Here is a 16,139-nt window from a genome sequence, read left to right as displayed (position 1 = left end):
TTCTAGGTTCATTCCTTTGTGGTCGGAGGGATACTTTATATGATTTCAATATTTTTATATTTATTAACACTCGTTTTGTGACATTACATATGGTCTATCCTGGAGAATTATCCGTTGCACACTGGAGAGCAATGCATATTCTGCTGCTGTTGGGTGTAGTATTCTATATATGTCTGTTATTCTAGTTGGTTTATAGTATCATTCAAGTCTTCTATTTCATTATTGATCATCTGTCTTGATGTTCTATACATTATTGGAAGTGATGTATTAAGGTCTCCTACTATTAATGAAGAACCATCTATTTCTCCCTTCAAATATGTCAGTATTTGCTTCATGTATGTTGGGGCTCTGCCATTAGTTGCATGTATACTTATAATTGTTGTATCTTCTTCTTGAATTGACCCCTTTATCAGTATATAGTGACCTTCTTTGTCCCTCGTAACAGTTTTTGACTTAAAATCTATTTTATTTAATGTTAGTAAAGTTCCCTCAGCTCTCTTTTGGTTAGTTTACACATGGTATATTTTTCCATCCTTTTACTTTCACTTGAATCTTTGAATTTAAGGTGAGTCTCTTATAAGTAGCATAAAGTCGGGTCATGCTTTTTTATCCATTCTTCCAGTTTCTCCCTTTTAGTTGGAAAGTTTATTCCATTTATGTTTAAAATAACTAATAATAATGCAGGACTTTCTTCTGACATTTTGCCATTTGGTCTGTGTAAATCTTACACCATTTTTGTCCCTCAATTCATCTTAATGCCTGTTATCATATGTATTTGATTTTTGTACTGTACCATATTAAATCCCTTCTCAAGTGTTTGCATATGTATTTTTCAGATATATGGGACTTAAATATCACATCCTAAATCTATAACAATAATGTTTGATTTGATACTAACTGTGCTGGTTTGGATATATTATGTCCCCCCAAACGCCATGTTCTTTAATGCAGTCTTGTGGGATCAGATGTATTAGTGTTGATTACATTGGAATCTTTGGATTAGGTTGTTTCCATGGAGATGTGACCCACCAAACTGTGGGTAATACCTTTGATTAGATTAGATTATTTCCATGGAGCAGTGGCCCCACCCACTCAGCATGGGTCTTGATTAGTTTACTGAAGCCCTATAAGAGCTCAGATGGAAGGAGCTCAGTGCTGCAGCCAAGAGAGACATTTTGGAGATGGCCATTGAGAGCAGACTTTTGCTAGTCCAGAGTTGCCTGGGAGAAACTAAGAGAACACCCCCAGACACCTAGAGAGAAATATCCTAGGAGAAAGCCATTTAGCCATTGAAACCAAAACTCTGGAGCAGATGCCAGAACATGTGTTCCCAGACAACAGAGGTTTTCCAGATGCCATTTGCCATCCTTCAGTGAAGATACCCTATTGTTGATGTCTTACCTTGGGCACTTTATGGCATTAAGACTATAACATTGTAACCAAGTAAATCCCCTTTATAAAAGCCAGTCCGTTTCTGGTATTCTGCATATCGGCAGCATTAACAAACCAGAACACCAACTTAGCTTCAATGGCATTCACAAACACTGTTCCTACACACCTCTGTCCCCTCACCTTTTTGCTGTACTTGTTACAAGTAATATTTTTATGCATGGGTATGTCCAAAACCATAGAGTTACCTTTTCTTTTTTATGCATTTATAGTTCAGAAACTGTAAGAAGTAAAAAGTGGAATTATATACCAAAAAACACAATAAGTACTGCATTTATGATTATCCACATGATTACTTTGTTGGAGGGCTGTATTTCTTTATGCCACTTCAGTCCACTGGCTAGTGTCCTTTCCTTTCAGTCTGAATGACTCTCTTTTGCATGTTCTTGTAGGGCAGGTTTACTGGTGATGAAATCCCTCAGCTTTTATTTATCTGAGAATGCCTTAATCTCTCCCTCATTTTTGAAGACAGTCTTGCTGGATACAAAATTATTGTTTGGGATTTTTTTTTCAGCACTTTAAATATTTTGTCCCACTATCTTCTTGCCTGCATGCTTTCTGATGAAAAATCAGAACTTAATCTTATCGGGACTCTGTTGTACATAACATGTTGCTTTTCCATTACAGCTTTTGGAACTCTCTCCTTGTCTTTAGCATTTGACAGCTTGATGTGTGTTTGGGTGTGGTTCTCTTCCTGGTTGGTTAACCTGTTTGGAGTTTGTTTGGATTCTAGAATGTGCATATTCTCATCTCCCTAAATTTAAGAAGTTTTCTGACATTATTTCTTTGACTATTCCTTCTGCCTCTTTCTTGCTTCTCCTTCTGGGACTCCTAGGTGGTGTCTGTTGGTATGCTTGATGGTGTCCCACAGGTCTCTTAGGCTCCGTTTACTTTTTTTTTTTTTTCATTCTTTTTTCTTTCTAATCCTCATCCTGAATCTTTTCAGTTTTCTTGTCTTCAAGTTCACGGATTCTTCTGCCAGCTCCAATCTGCTGTTGATACCCCCTCGGGAATTTTTTGTTTCAGTTATCGTGCTCTTCAGCTCCAGTATTTCTGTTTGGCTCCTTTTTTTCTTTCTTTCTTTTTTTTTTTTTTTTTTGATTTAATAAATTTTATTTTGAAATAAATTCAATCTTTCAGGAACAGTTGCAAAAACAGTACAAACCCCATACATAGAACTCCAGCATACCCCGACCCCCCTCCCCCAATCCACCACCTTTAACATCCTATCACACCACCATTTCTTTCTTTCCCTCCCTCTCTCCCTCCCTCCCTCCCTCCCTATCATCCATCATCTATTGCTCTGTCCTCTGAACATATGAGAGCAAGCTGCACACATCTTTGAACAAACAATATAATTCACATATACCTTTCCCATGGACAAGAACATTCTTTTATGCAATCTCATTAAGCGCAGCTAAGAAGTTCAAGAAATTCAACATTGATATAAAGCTTACCTTCTGTATTTCCTTTTTTTTTTCTTGTGCCCGTCGGTGTCCCTTTGAGCCTCCTCTCTTCCATCCTCAGATCCCATCCAGGATCATCCTTGGCATTTAATTGTCATCTATTTAGACTGTCTTTTTTTTTTTTTTTCAATTGTGGAAACTTATATATAGCCTAAATCTTCCCATTCCACCCCCTCCCTAGCATTCCATTAGTGGGATTAATCACATTTAGAATGTTGCTATGCTATCACCTTCCCACCATCCATTTCTAGAAGTTTCCCTTCACCCCAAACAGAAACCCTACTCTCATTTCTTAACTCCCCATTGCCCCTTCCCCATTTCTCAGAACCCCTACTCTACTTTTTATCTCTATGGCCATATTCTCTGATACTTTCTTTGTGTTTACAATGGGGCTTAAATTTAACATCTTCAATCTATAACAATCTTGTTTTTCTTTGATACCAACTTAACTTTAATATGACACATAAACTATGTTCCTATACTCCATCATTCCCCCACCTTTATGTAGTTCTTGTCAAAAATTACATATTTTACATTGAGTCCAAAACCACTGATTTATCATTACAGTTCATGTATTTTAGATCCTGTAGGAAGTAAATAGTGGTGTTATAAATCAAAAATACAGTAGTATTGATATTTATATTTACCATGTAATCTTTACTGGAAATCTTTATTTGTTCATGTAGTTTCAGTCAGTTGTTTAGTGTCCCATCCTTTCAGCCTGCTCAACTCCCTTTAGCATTTCTTATAGGACTGATTACTGGTGATGAAGTCCCTCAGCTTTTGATTATCCAGGAATGTTTTCATCTCTCCCTCATTTTTATCCTCCAGGTGTTTGTGAATTTTCCAAGTCTCTGATGGTTATTGACTTCTATTTGTATTCCATGGTGGTCAGAGAATGTGCTTTGAACAAATTCTTTTTTTTTTTTTTAATTTATTGAGGCTTGTTTTTATGTCCCAGCATACGGTCCATTCTGGAGAAAGATCCGTGATACTAGAGAAGAATGTGTGTCCCTGTGACCTGGGATGTAATATTCTATATATGTCTGTTAAAATTCTCTATATCTCTCTCTCCTTTCTTTGTTTCTCTGTCAGTAGGGCTCCCTTTAGTATCTGAAGTAGGGCAGGTCTTTTATTAGCAAAACCTCTCAGCATTTGTTTGTCTCTGAAAAATTTAAGCTCTCCCTCAAATTTGAAGGAGAGTTTTGCTGGATAAAGTATTCTTGGTTGGAAATTTTTCTCTCAGAATTTTAAATATGTCATGCCACTGCCTTCTCGCCTCTATGGTGGCCACTGAGTAGTCACTACTTAGTCTTATGTTGCTTCCTTTGTATGTGGTGAATTGCTTTTCTCTTGCTGCTTTCAGAACTTGCTCCTTCTCTTCAGTATTTGACAGTCTGATCAGAATATGTCTTGGACTGGGTTTATTTGGATTTGTTCTATTTGGAGTTCGCTGGGCATTTATGCTTTGTGTATTTATATTGTGTAGAAGGTTGGGGAAGTTTTCCCCAACAATTTCTTTGAATACTCTTTCTAGATCTTTACCCTTCTGTTCCCCTTCTGGGACACCAATGAGTCTTAAATTTGGATATTTTATTTTATCTATCATATCCCTGACATCCATTTTGATTCTTTCAATTTTTTCCCCATTCTTTCTTTTGTTCTTTCATTTTCTGTTCTGTGGTCCTCGAGGAGGCTGAGTTGTTGTTCAGCTTCCTCTCATCTTGTATTATGAGTATCCAAAGTCTTTTTAATTTGACCTACAGTTTCTTTAATTTCCATAAAATCTTCTATTTTTTTATTTACTCTTGCAATTTTTTCTTTATGTTCTTCTAGGGTCTTTTTTATGTCCTTTATATCCTGTGCCATGCTCTTCTTCATGTCCTTTATATCCTGTACCATGCTCTTGTTGCCTGTCTGTAGTTCTTTGATTAATTGTGCCAAGTACTGTGTGTCTTCTGATCTTTTGATTTGGGTGTTTGGATTTGGGTTCTCCATATCATCTGGTTTTATCATATGCTTTAAGATTTTCTGTTGTTTTTGGCCTCTTGGTATTTGCTTTACTTGATCTGTATTTTGTCAGAACTGTAGCTTGGTGGCATACACTTTCTCTAACTAATCAGCAGATGGTGTCCATGAGTCACCTATTCCCCTCAAGTCAGTTTTCCCCAACCTTGTCCCTGTGGTACCTGGGGATCCGATTCCTGTGGGGTTCAACTGGTGCACTAAATTTGGGTGTTGTTGGTGCTGTCTGCCCTGAATGAGGGCCGTGTGTCTGAGCAGTTAGGGAGGGGGAGCAGCTTTAATAATCAAACCTCCCAGGTGTTCCTGGAGATTCAAGGCTGTTGTGAGAGTCTAAGCCCTCATTTCAGTCTTGCCACAGACCGTCTCTGCCACTGACCCACAAGTCCTTGGTATTGGTGTAGGTTCCCTGGGATTTCCAAGCAGGTCCCCCTTCCCAGCTGTACTCTTCCAGACCTCTGCTGAGGGAGGGCCGCACCACATCACAAGTGTGCGCCAGCCTCCAGGGAAGCCCTGGGCTGCTGGGCCGTGCAGGGGTGTTCACAGCCCACTTCAAAGATGGTTGAATGGGATGCGTTAACTTCCCCCTTTTCACACAGCTCCGCCCTCCCAGCTCCGGGACAGTCAGCCGTGGGTGTATTAAAGGCCACTGTCCACAGCCGATATTGTGGCATGTGCGTGGTGCTGTGGGAAAGATTCCCTGTCACACTGGGTTTCCCGGCACGGCTCTGGGCTGCGGGTCTGGCCCCGGACAGGAGTGTCCCCTGCCCACCGGGGAGAAGGCTGCAAGTTGTGTGTTTTTTTTCTCCTTTTGGCTCACCTTTGCTCCCCTGGCCCCGAGACAACCAGTAGCAGGTGTGGGAAGGGGTATCCTCCACGCCAGACACCGAGGCATTAGCCCAGCCCGCTCCCGCCATGCTTCACTGCACGGCTCTCCCCGTCGTATCTGCAGCCACTCCTGGGCTTTTTTTTTTTTTTTTTTAAAGAACTAGTCTGTCTCCAAACGCCAACCCACCATTTCCTCACACCGCAGTGCAGCCAAGGGACTTTTAGCTGGCTCACTCACTCGTTTCAGAACACAGACTCCTGGTTTCACAAAATGCACAGTCCCTGTGGATTCAGCAGACCTTGTCTGGCTGGTGCATCACTGAAACTGGTGTTCTGGGTCACTTTCTGGTTTTTATCTAGTATTTTTCATGGAGGTGACTTTTTGCCCTGTCTCACCTAGCCGCCATCTTAGGTTCTCTCCGCCCCAGGCTGCTTTTATGTAATTGTTTCTTACACTGCTTTAGCTGTCTGCAAGCTGCTTCTGACTGCAGGGAAAGTTCTGGAAGGGCAAGCCAGAGATGAGTTTCCTGATTCAGTCTTTCATGTTGCCCCATCATAGATTGGCCCTGCCATACAGGCACCCCAGGCTGTGCATAGGGGTTGCTCTGCTCCTTTAGGCCTGGGGACCACAATGGGAGAGCAGGCTGGTTTCACACCACACTGGGAAGCAGTTGGGGATGGGCCACCATGGGCACCATGACCTTCTCCTACCATTCTTTACAACTGTGTTTTCTTGATTCAGCACTCACCCAGTTACAGCAAACATTTAACTATTTTATGGAATTTTGAGGAAGATGTCTTGCCCAGTTTTTGCTAGTTGTTCAAAGATTCTTAGGGTGTATGTGGGGGTGCTGGCACCTTAGAGTGTCTTATGCTGCTGTTTGTCTACTGGCCCTATTGAGTCTTTGATGCCATGACTTGGGCATTCCCTGGCAATCAATGGGAATTATCCCCATTTTACTGAGGAGGAGTCTCTTGAGGGGTCTTTTTGGTACCAACTTTCTGCCTATGCTTTTCTTTGCTTTTTTCTCCTGTTAATGGGCCCATCCCTTTTAGAGAGCACTCTTGATGTCTTTTACTCTTTCTTGTCCTGTTGGGCTAGACAGTGGTTGGATAAATAACTTCCAGCTAGATAATTATACAGCTTACATTTATACAGCTTACAATTATACAGCTCCTCAGAGAAACTTCAGGGAACTTTCCACCCAAAAACCCATTCCGAGGGGCTCCTCCATTTGAGTTTGACTTGCTTTGTATCATATGACCTTTCACTTTTCTAGCTGACTTTAATCCTCTACATAGTAGAGAAGCAACAGATAATACCTTTCTGTAGAAGTGATGAAGGGCATTAGAGAAAGGTATTAGGACAAATGTAAGGAGTAGAACAAATACCACTTTCCTTAAAACTAAAAAAAAAAGTAAAGAAAACAGACCACATACTGTATGTAACATAAAATACTGAGACCAAACATGTCAGTAATATCAATAAAACTAATGCCTTATGTCAGTAACTGAAAGAAATGAAATTTTCATATTAGCTAACAAACCTAACTCAACTCTATGATATAGCCAAAATACACAATTTAAAGAAACCAATTCAAAAGGTTGAAATTAAAAGATGGGCAAAGATATAGCAGGCAAATAAAAATAGATTAGAGGTCACAATTTTGATATCAGACAAGGTAGAATTCAGACCAAAAAAAACACTAAGACAAGTACACTGTATGAAGCCAAAGTTTACAACTCATAACAGTTAACACAATGGCAGCATTTATAAAACAGAAACTACAAGAGATGAAAGAAGAATAGAGACCCATGCAAATAATAGGATACTTTAATACTCCTCTCTCAGAACCTGACAAATTATTGAATACATAGAAAATCCAAATAACAAAATTAGTAAGTAACCTTATCGATATTTATTAAATTAATATCCTCAAAATTAAAGAAGAGGCCTTTTCCAGTGCACATGAATCATTTATGTAAATTGACCATAGATTACATCACAAGGAAAACCTCAAGAAATTCTAGAAAGTAGAAACAATGCAAACAACATTATACAACCGCAATTCAATAAAACAAGAAATTTGTAAGAAAATACATGTTTTTAGAATGTGTCATTCTTGTAAAAACTAAAATTTCTCTACAATTCCTGGGTCAAAGGTGAAAATAAAATGAAATTCCAGAATTTCCAGAAAATAATGGTAAAGAACACATGAGGTAAAAATCTATGGGAAACTGAAAAAGCAGCGTTCCAAGGAAAATTCAGGTCATTTAATATCTGAATCAATAAAAAATGAAAAAAAGGCAAACTAATTAAAAATTCAAACCCAAAGCAAGAAAAAAATCAATAAAGCAAACCAAAAGAAAGATGAATAGAAATAAAAGTGGAAAGAAACAATGAGAAAACAGAAAAACAGTAGAACTCAAACCAAACAAGCAAACTGATTCTTTGAAAAAATAATCAAAAGAAAAAAATCTAGCCAACTTCATTTAATAAAGTAGAGGCATCACCACAATAAAATATGACAACAGGGAAGCCATCCAATGAAACAGATACAATTTTTTAAAAACCATAATTGCACAATTAACTGCAAATAAATAATTTTGAGAACTTAGAGGAAATGGAAAACTTTTTAGGAACACATAATTTACCAAAAACTGACCCCAGAAGACAAAGATAATCTAAATATAGTTAATGCAGACAAAAATAGAGAAAATTGAAAGAGCATTTTCCTCCACCAAAAGACCAGGATTGCTAGACGGTTTCATAGGGGAGTCTACCAGACTTTTGAAGATTTAGATAATCTCAATTTTTCTTAAATTGTTCCTGATAATAGGAAAAGAAGGAAAACTCCCAAACATTTAATTATATAAATATATCTTCATATCTGATAAAGATTTTATGAAAATAAATGATTTGGCAAATCACACTGGTTGATATTGATGAAAAATTCATAAAATATTAACAAATGTCATCCACCAGCAAATCAAAATGAGATATTATTATTTTTTAACCTATAAGAAAGGCAATATTTAAAAAGATTATTAACATTCTTGGAAACAAAGGTGTGGGAAAATAATACCCATGCAATATTGATGAGAATTAATTGTTACAACTTTTTAAAACTATGTGTTGAATTTTAAATGGCTGCATTCTTGGACTCAGAAATTCCACTTCTAGGAATTAATCCTAAGGAAATAATTGGAGATGTGCACAGAGATGTACTTAATAGGATGCTCTCTGAAGCACTGTCAACAAAAATGAATTCTCAAAATGTCCTTGTTGGGGATTGAATTATGTACCCCACAAAAGGCATGTTTGTGTCCTATCCCTTGGTCCTGTGCATTTGAACCCATATGTAAATAGGGCCTTTAAAGATGTTATTAGTTCAGGTGCCCAAACGGATCGAGGGTGGGCCTTAATCCAATACTGCTGAGGTCCTTTTACAGAAAGGAAATTGGTCACAGAAAGAGAAGCCACAGGGAGCAGCCAGAAGCTAGATAGAAGTCAGTGGAACCCGGAAGAGAAAGGAGAAGATGCTGCCGTGAGCATTGTCATATGATGGAAAGGCCAAGGAGCCCTAAGATTTATCTGCCAGCCAGAAGCTACCCACCCAGAGAAGCAGCAAGTCTTCTAGCCTCAGGAACCATGAGCCAGTAGATTCTTGTTGTTAAGCCAACCCATAGTACGCTATTTGTTTCAGCAGCTGGAAAATAGAACAGCCCTCAATGTCTATCAGGATGAAAATGGATGCATAAGTTATCATACACCCACATAATGCAATATTATGAAATCATTAAAATTGCTCATCTAGCTCTATATTTGACAGAAATAAGCTGAGGGAGTTGGAACGGAGGTGGACAAGCCAATCTACCTTGTATTCTCAGATATATATTATTAAATTGCTATTCATGCTTACCACCTTAGGATAATTTCCCAAAGCAAGAGCCTTGGAAAAAAGGATAAGGACAATTCTAATTCTTTTCATTGTGTTGCCAAACTGACTTCCAGGAGATTCATATCAATTTAAACTACTCAGAGGAACCATTTTTTCTGAACGCTTGCCAACACTTGGAATGATAGATTTTTTAAAATCTTTGGCAATTTGATGGGTGAAAAATAGTATCTCATTATTGTTCTAATAATGTGCATTTCCTTGATGACTAGTGCTTTTACATTTCTTCATATGCTTACTGAATGGTTGATTGCATCTTTTGTGAAATGCTTTTTCATTTTATTTGCTCTTTTTTCTATTGGTGTTTTCATTTTCATTTTTCTAATTTGTGTGAGAAAAGCTTTTAGTACCTAATTCTTTCCCATCACCTATTGCAAATATTTTTTCCAAATTTGTCTCATTGTTTTAGTTTTTGTTTACAGTGAATTTTTTTATATATGTAAGTTTTAACTTTTATATAATCAAATTAACATCTTTTTTAATGGTTTATGCCTCTGGCTTTCTCCAGTCCATGATTACATAAATTATCCCTACTACTTTCTACTAGTATTTCATGGTTTTGCATCTTATATTTAAATCTGTAATCTATATGAATTTATTTTGGTGGTGTATGAACTACTCTATTTTGATTGGTAATTTGTTCCAGTGACCATCTAGTGAATAATACATTTTTCCTCAGGGATTGAAAGTTCCAGCTTTATCAGAAAATGTTATTTTTAAAATGTAGCATTCACATTAAAATGTCGATAACTTGTAAATTTATTTTCCTCTTCTCCATTAGTAAGGCAGGCTTCATAATCCCACTTTTAGTCTCACGATTTTTCTTAATAACAAACTAAATTAACTACCCGAGTTGGAAAAAAGGGATATTGATTCATTTATTTGAATATTGCAGCAAAGCTCTGAAAAAAAGTTGTGTAATCAGTACTGTTTTGTCACACACATACAAACACATAGTACTGTGAAAGAAACACATTGAAGACATAATTTAACTCTGTGTAGAGTTAGAGAGTTACTGAAAAAACATGGACCTGTTTAAGTTTGAATGTTTCTTTTTGTTTGTTTTATTGTTTTTTTTACATTATTTGTGTTAGATTCCTTTGGAGATAACTTGTGGTACTCATGTTTTCTCTTCTTTAGTTATCAGGCTCAGACAGTTGACCCTGGGCTGGGCACGTCTGTCATTGAGGGTAGAGAATATTTGGACAATTTGAGAAAGGCAGATGAATAACATTTGCCATGTACTAATGGAAAAATATGAAAATTCTCCAAAAAGAAATGGTGAATAAAGATTCGGAGGAATACAGAATCATGTAATAATATAATTTCTTCCTGGTTTCAGGGTATAACCATGCTCAGCTCCGGAAGATGCTTTCTCAGCTGAAACTAAACGATACTTTATGTGTCTTCCCTAAATAGAGAGATTAGAAAGTTATATATATTTTTAAAGAAGTGGTAGGGAAGCATATTAAAGACGTGATAAAGTAAGTGGTTTTGTAACTGATTTTATTACTTACGTTCAAACAATTTTTTTCTTACTAGTCTTTGTGAACTATAAATTAAGATAGAAGAAGTTGGAGAAGGAGCTACCGGAGCGGAGCAGAATGCTTCAGGGAGTGCATCTTTAAGGGTTATTAACCACAATTTGTTTTTGTCAGATTCCAATTTATCTGTATCTTAGCAAATCCTGGGAATGTGAGTTCTGACATCTTGTGCATCCTTATTAACTATTCATGCTTGGGAGTCTGTACTTGCTTGACCTTAAGGAAGATGTGCTGTTTACCTCATTGAGAAGCAGTCTGGGTGCCCTGCCCTTTTTGAGTGAACAGAGCTGACCCCCCTCTTCTGGTTTCAGACACATGGAGTATCTTGTTATCCCCATCCCCACCTCCAAACCCTCCTCTAGAGGGAAAAATGATAATACTAAGTGGAGGTGGCCTTAGCGGGATAATATTAATGTTCAGGGAATTTGAAAGAACATAAAAATCTCAAAATTCAATGTTACCAGCCCCAAAGAGCAGCAGTCTAACGTCAACAGCTTCCTGAAGTCTGGGTCATTTTGATCTTAAAAGGAACACATGGAATGTGCTTGGTAGAGTCCAATCTCTGTCTGGATTTCTGTGTGTGTGTGTGTGTGTGTGTGTGTGTGTGTGTGTGTGTGTGTGTACTGAGCGTAAAAAAGAAATCTTGAGGTCCAGATTCACCTTAAGGTATCTGTTACATTCATAGAGGTGATTAGTTTTAAAAAACATTTAGATAAAAGAGATTCCCATGATGCTTTGACCATAAAACTTGGATTTTGAAATGTTCGAACATTAGGGAAAGCTGGCACCAAATATTTCTTCTCTTTCTAGAACAAGGAGATGCAAGGGTCCAATCCACGTCTTGTTAAATTTAAACATGCTGATTGTGTTATAGTCCAGGAAGCGGTAGCCATTAGTCAAAGTGGGTTAATAAGGTAAAGGTAGAGAGTGATGGGTCCCCAGATGTTCCATTTCCCTGCTTTTGTTCCTACAGAGACAAGGAAAACCACAAACTTCCTCGAATCGGAAGGTGGAGCCCTTGCCCCTGTGGTTGCCTCACCTGGGTGTGCTCACAGCCCCTGTCCTCCATTTTTGCCCACTTTGGAGAGCAAACTCCACACTCATTTGTGGCACGTCATCAAGAAGACATCTTGGGCAGTGCCTCAAACGGCTGTTGATGTCCCCTGAGCTCCAACAGTTTTCTGTATGTACTTTGTTTTTAACACATGGTTGTCTATTTATAGTCTTTCTTCCCCATTAGATTGGGTGGGGGCAGGAACTTGTCTTCCTTCATCACAGCACAGTTTCTGGCACATAGTGGGGAACAATAAATATTTGTTGAATGAATACCCAGAACAATTATAATCATCTTACTGCATTTCACTATTAAGTGAATCCCTTGACTCTATTCGTGTTCTCTCTCTTCCACCTCTGCTCCCATCTCCTGCCCACCCTTTCAGCATATGCTCTCTCCTAAGCATCCTCTTTCTCCCCGAAGAGAGAATCCCATAGTCAATGAGGACTGGGTTTTTATCTGAGTTATGTCCTCTGCAACGTGTATTTCTTTCCATCCCTAAGGATTGATTATTTCTTTGAGATGATTAGGAGATATAAAATGTTCCTTATACCTGTCTTGCTTGAAATTATTTTTAACCATCTTCAGTCTCTGCATAATTTCACCATCCTTCATGTTTTTAAAACATCTATCAATTTACAGACAGCTATTGGTTAATTTGGATAATGATTTCCCCTTAAATAATGGGTCTGATGTTAAACAAAATTGGAGAGGACAATAGTTCCAAAACTGATGCCTGCCATAGAATCTACATCACCAGTGAACTCATTGTGCCTGCAGTTCATCACTACTGGGAATACTGTTTCATTCCACCTAAGACACATTGACTGAAAGACCTACCATTATTTTATATGCAACTAAAGAATAAAAATTACTGCCAAATTATCATAATACTGCCTTATAACTTAGAGTATACATTTTATACTCATTGAAAAGAGCTCTCTTCTACTCGTTTGGACCCAGATATCTTTTATCACATGTCACTCTGTGTGCATACATAAAAAGGCAAATGCAAGCAAAATAAATAGGGCTAAGGAATCCCTAAAACTTGATCACACTGTATAGTCCAGCTTTTCTGAATCACTAATCAACTCAGTCATTCATTGATGAGTGTTAGCAATGCAGCAGTTTAAAGAGAGCTCAGCTGTTGTGTCTGAAAGCGCCCCCAGCCTCTGAACCTGATCTGCAAGTTTCAGGGAGCAGAATGGCAGCTACGTCACGACCGAAAGATCTGTCTCGATTCAGAGCTCTGTGAGTGTGCAAAAGTACACATTTTAAAACTAATGCATTTTGGGTTATTTCAATGAATTTATATTTCTGTAATTTTATAAGTAATGTAACCATATTACAGAAAGTTTTGAAGACAGAGAAAAGGAAAAAAGTGCCTCAAATCTAACATGACTGTTGGCATTTTTGTATTTTTCTTAACATAAACATAAAAGTAACAGTTGATTACATAAAATTTTGCACACTCATTTTCTCATTCATAACATTATATAATAATAGTTTTATTATTTTCAGCTTATTACAATATATTTACAAACATCGTTTAATTTTTTACTGAAGAGATTCTGAAATGGGATTCAGCCTTTTTCATCCGATGTACCTAAAAATATTGATGCTTCTCTCTTCATTCATTGGCTTTGTGCTTCTTCCTTTCCCAGTCAGCTTTAACCAGCTGTTATCACTGGCCCTGAGGTTGCATCATTTATTGACATTTTAATCAGTCACTCTCCAAATTTGGTGGAAATTGATTCTCTTTACCTTTATCAATCTTTGTTCCCAAGTCTTCTCAGTCATAAAGTTATTTTTTTTAAAATCCAGTTGTCTCAGTTACGACTTAAAAACTTAAATCTATTAGCCAGAAGTAAAATACAATCAATCCAACTATTTGTCATTGTGCCCCTGAAACAACTGTTGAAGTAGTTGAATGTTTTGATTTTTGACTGATTATTTCAGTATCACATAGATTGTGCCAGGCAGTAAGTTGGAGTGTATGATAATTCTTTCTCTTATCCCAAGGCCCCAACAGTTGCTTTTTTTGCTGGTGTAAAAATGACTGTGTTGTCTTACCCTATGTGACTAGTGTTTGAAATCCTGGACCAATATGGACATTTGTCAAAATAAAGATTATTTGATTTTTGAGAGATGAATAAATCATTCAGATTTTATTCATTAGAGCATCAAAAACCATAAACAGAGTCTTTCTAAATATACGGTATGAAGCAGTTGGTAACATTCATTTTAGGATCCCTGTGTCAATACTTTCCCTAAAATAGTTTCTTATAGTTATTTTGGGTCCACAGCTATTCGATATTCAGGCAATAGGATGTGCTAATTCTCAGAGTTCAGGTTTTCATTTTTTAAGAGAATTTCCTAGTGTAGCTTGAATATATTAGCCAAACTCAAATAGCCATATTGTGAAAAATGTTTGCTGGTATTCAGAGATTTCATTTTTTTAATTTTGTAAGTCCGGGAGTTTTGACTTCCTTCACACCATAGGAATCCTGTCCCACCCAGGATAAAAGAGTTGAAGACAGAGATCAGAAATCATGGAGTTGTATTTCCAGGGCCCCTTGTCCGACACCCCAAAAGAGAAGCAGACAAGCTCAGTGGTGGCAGAAGAGCTTTTGGTTATCCTTATTATCAAGGTTGACCACTTGAACCAGTGAGTTAAAAGCAAACAACCAACCAACAAAAACTAAAAAGTGCAATTGTGGTACTGAGTAGTGTGGGATAATAAACTTCTGAAATATTAGTTAGTGTTGCCTCCATCAATTTCTCCTCCTTTCCCCTTTCCCCCATCTGAGCATTGCCTCGGGGAAGGGATATGGTGAGATACCAAGCAGATGGCCTACAGGCTCTTCCTGGCCTTTCCGGGAGCTTCCTGAGTGCCTGGACCCTCTTCATCAACCCAGAAGTAGAGAAAAAAGTGTTGAGCAGGTTGAGGAGTCTAAGATTCCACCCTAACCCCAAACTAGAAAAGGTACTGAGCTTGGGGAAAAGGAAAGAAAGGGGAAGCAATAAGAGTGTCATTCTGTGTTGATTGGTCCCATGTAGAATGGCACTGACCCCAGACTCCAGGACCCAAAACTTGAGTGGGGATTCCTTGGAAGCAGAACCAGGTTGAAGGTTAGTGCTCAGTTTATCAAGAAACGGCTCCCCAGAGGGACCAGTTAGGGCATGAGAGAAGTAGGACAAAGAAGGGGAGAAGTAGGACAAGGAAGGTGTGCCAGTTTGAATGTATTATGTCCCCCAAACGCCATTATCTTTGATGTAATCTTGTGTGGGCAGACCTATCAGTGTTGATTAGGTTGTAACCTTTTGAGTGTTTCCATGGAGATGTGTCCCACCCAACTGTGGGTGATGACTCTAATTGGATAATTTCCATGGAGGTGTTACCCCACCCATTCAGGATGAGTCAGAATTAAATTACTGGAGCACTGTGTAAGATCAGACAGAAGGAGCAAGCTGCTACAGCCAAGAGGGACACTTTGAAGAAAGCACAGGAGCTGCAGATGAGAGACATTTTGAAGACAGCCATTGAAAGCAGACTCTTGCTTTGGAGAAGCTAAGAGAGGACAAATGCCCCAAGAGCAACTGAGAGTGACATTTTGAAGAGGTGCTGTGGTCTAGAGAGGAATGTCCTGGGAGAAAGCCATTTTGAAACCAGAACTTTGGAGCAGACACCAGCCAGGTGCCTTCCCAGCTAACAGAGGTTTTCCGGACACCATTGGCCATCCTTCAGTGAAGGTACCCGATTGTTGATGCGTTACCTTGGACATTTTATGGCCTTAAGATTGTAACTGTGTAACCA

The sequence above is a fragment of the Choloepus didactylus genome, chromosome 14, assembly GCF_015220235.1.
Source record: "Choloepus didactylus isolate mChoDid1 chromosome 14, mChoDid1.pri, whole genome shotgun sequence".
NCBI lineage: Eukaryota > Metazoa > Chordata > Mammalia > Pilosa > Megalonychidae > Choloepus > Choloepus didactylus.
This window is presented reverse-complemented; position numbering follows the sequence as displayed.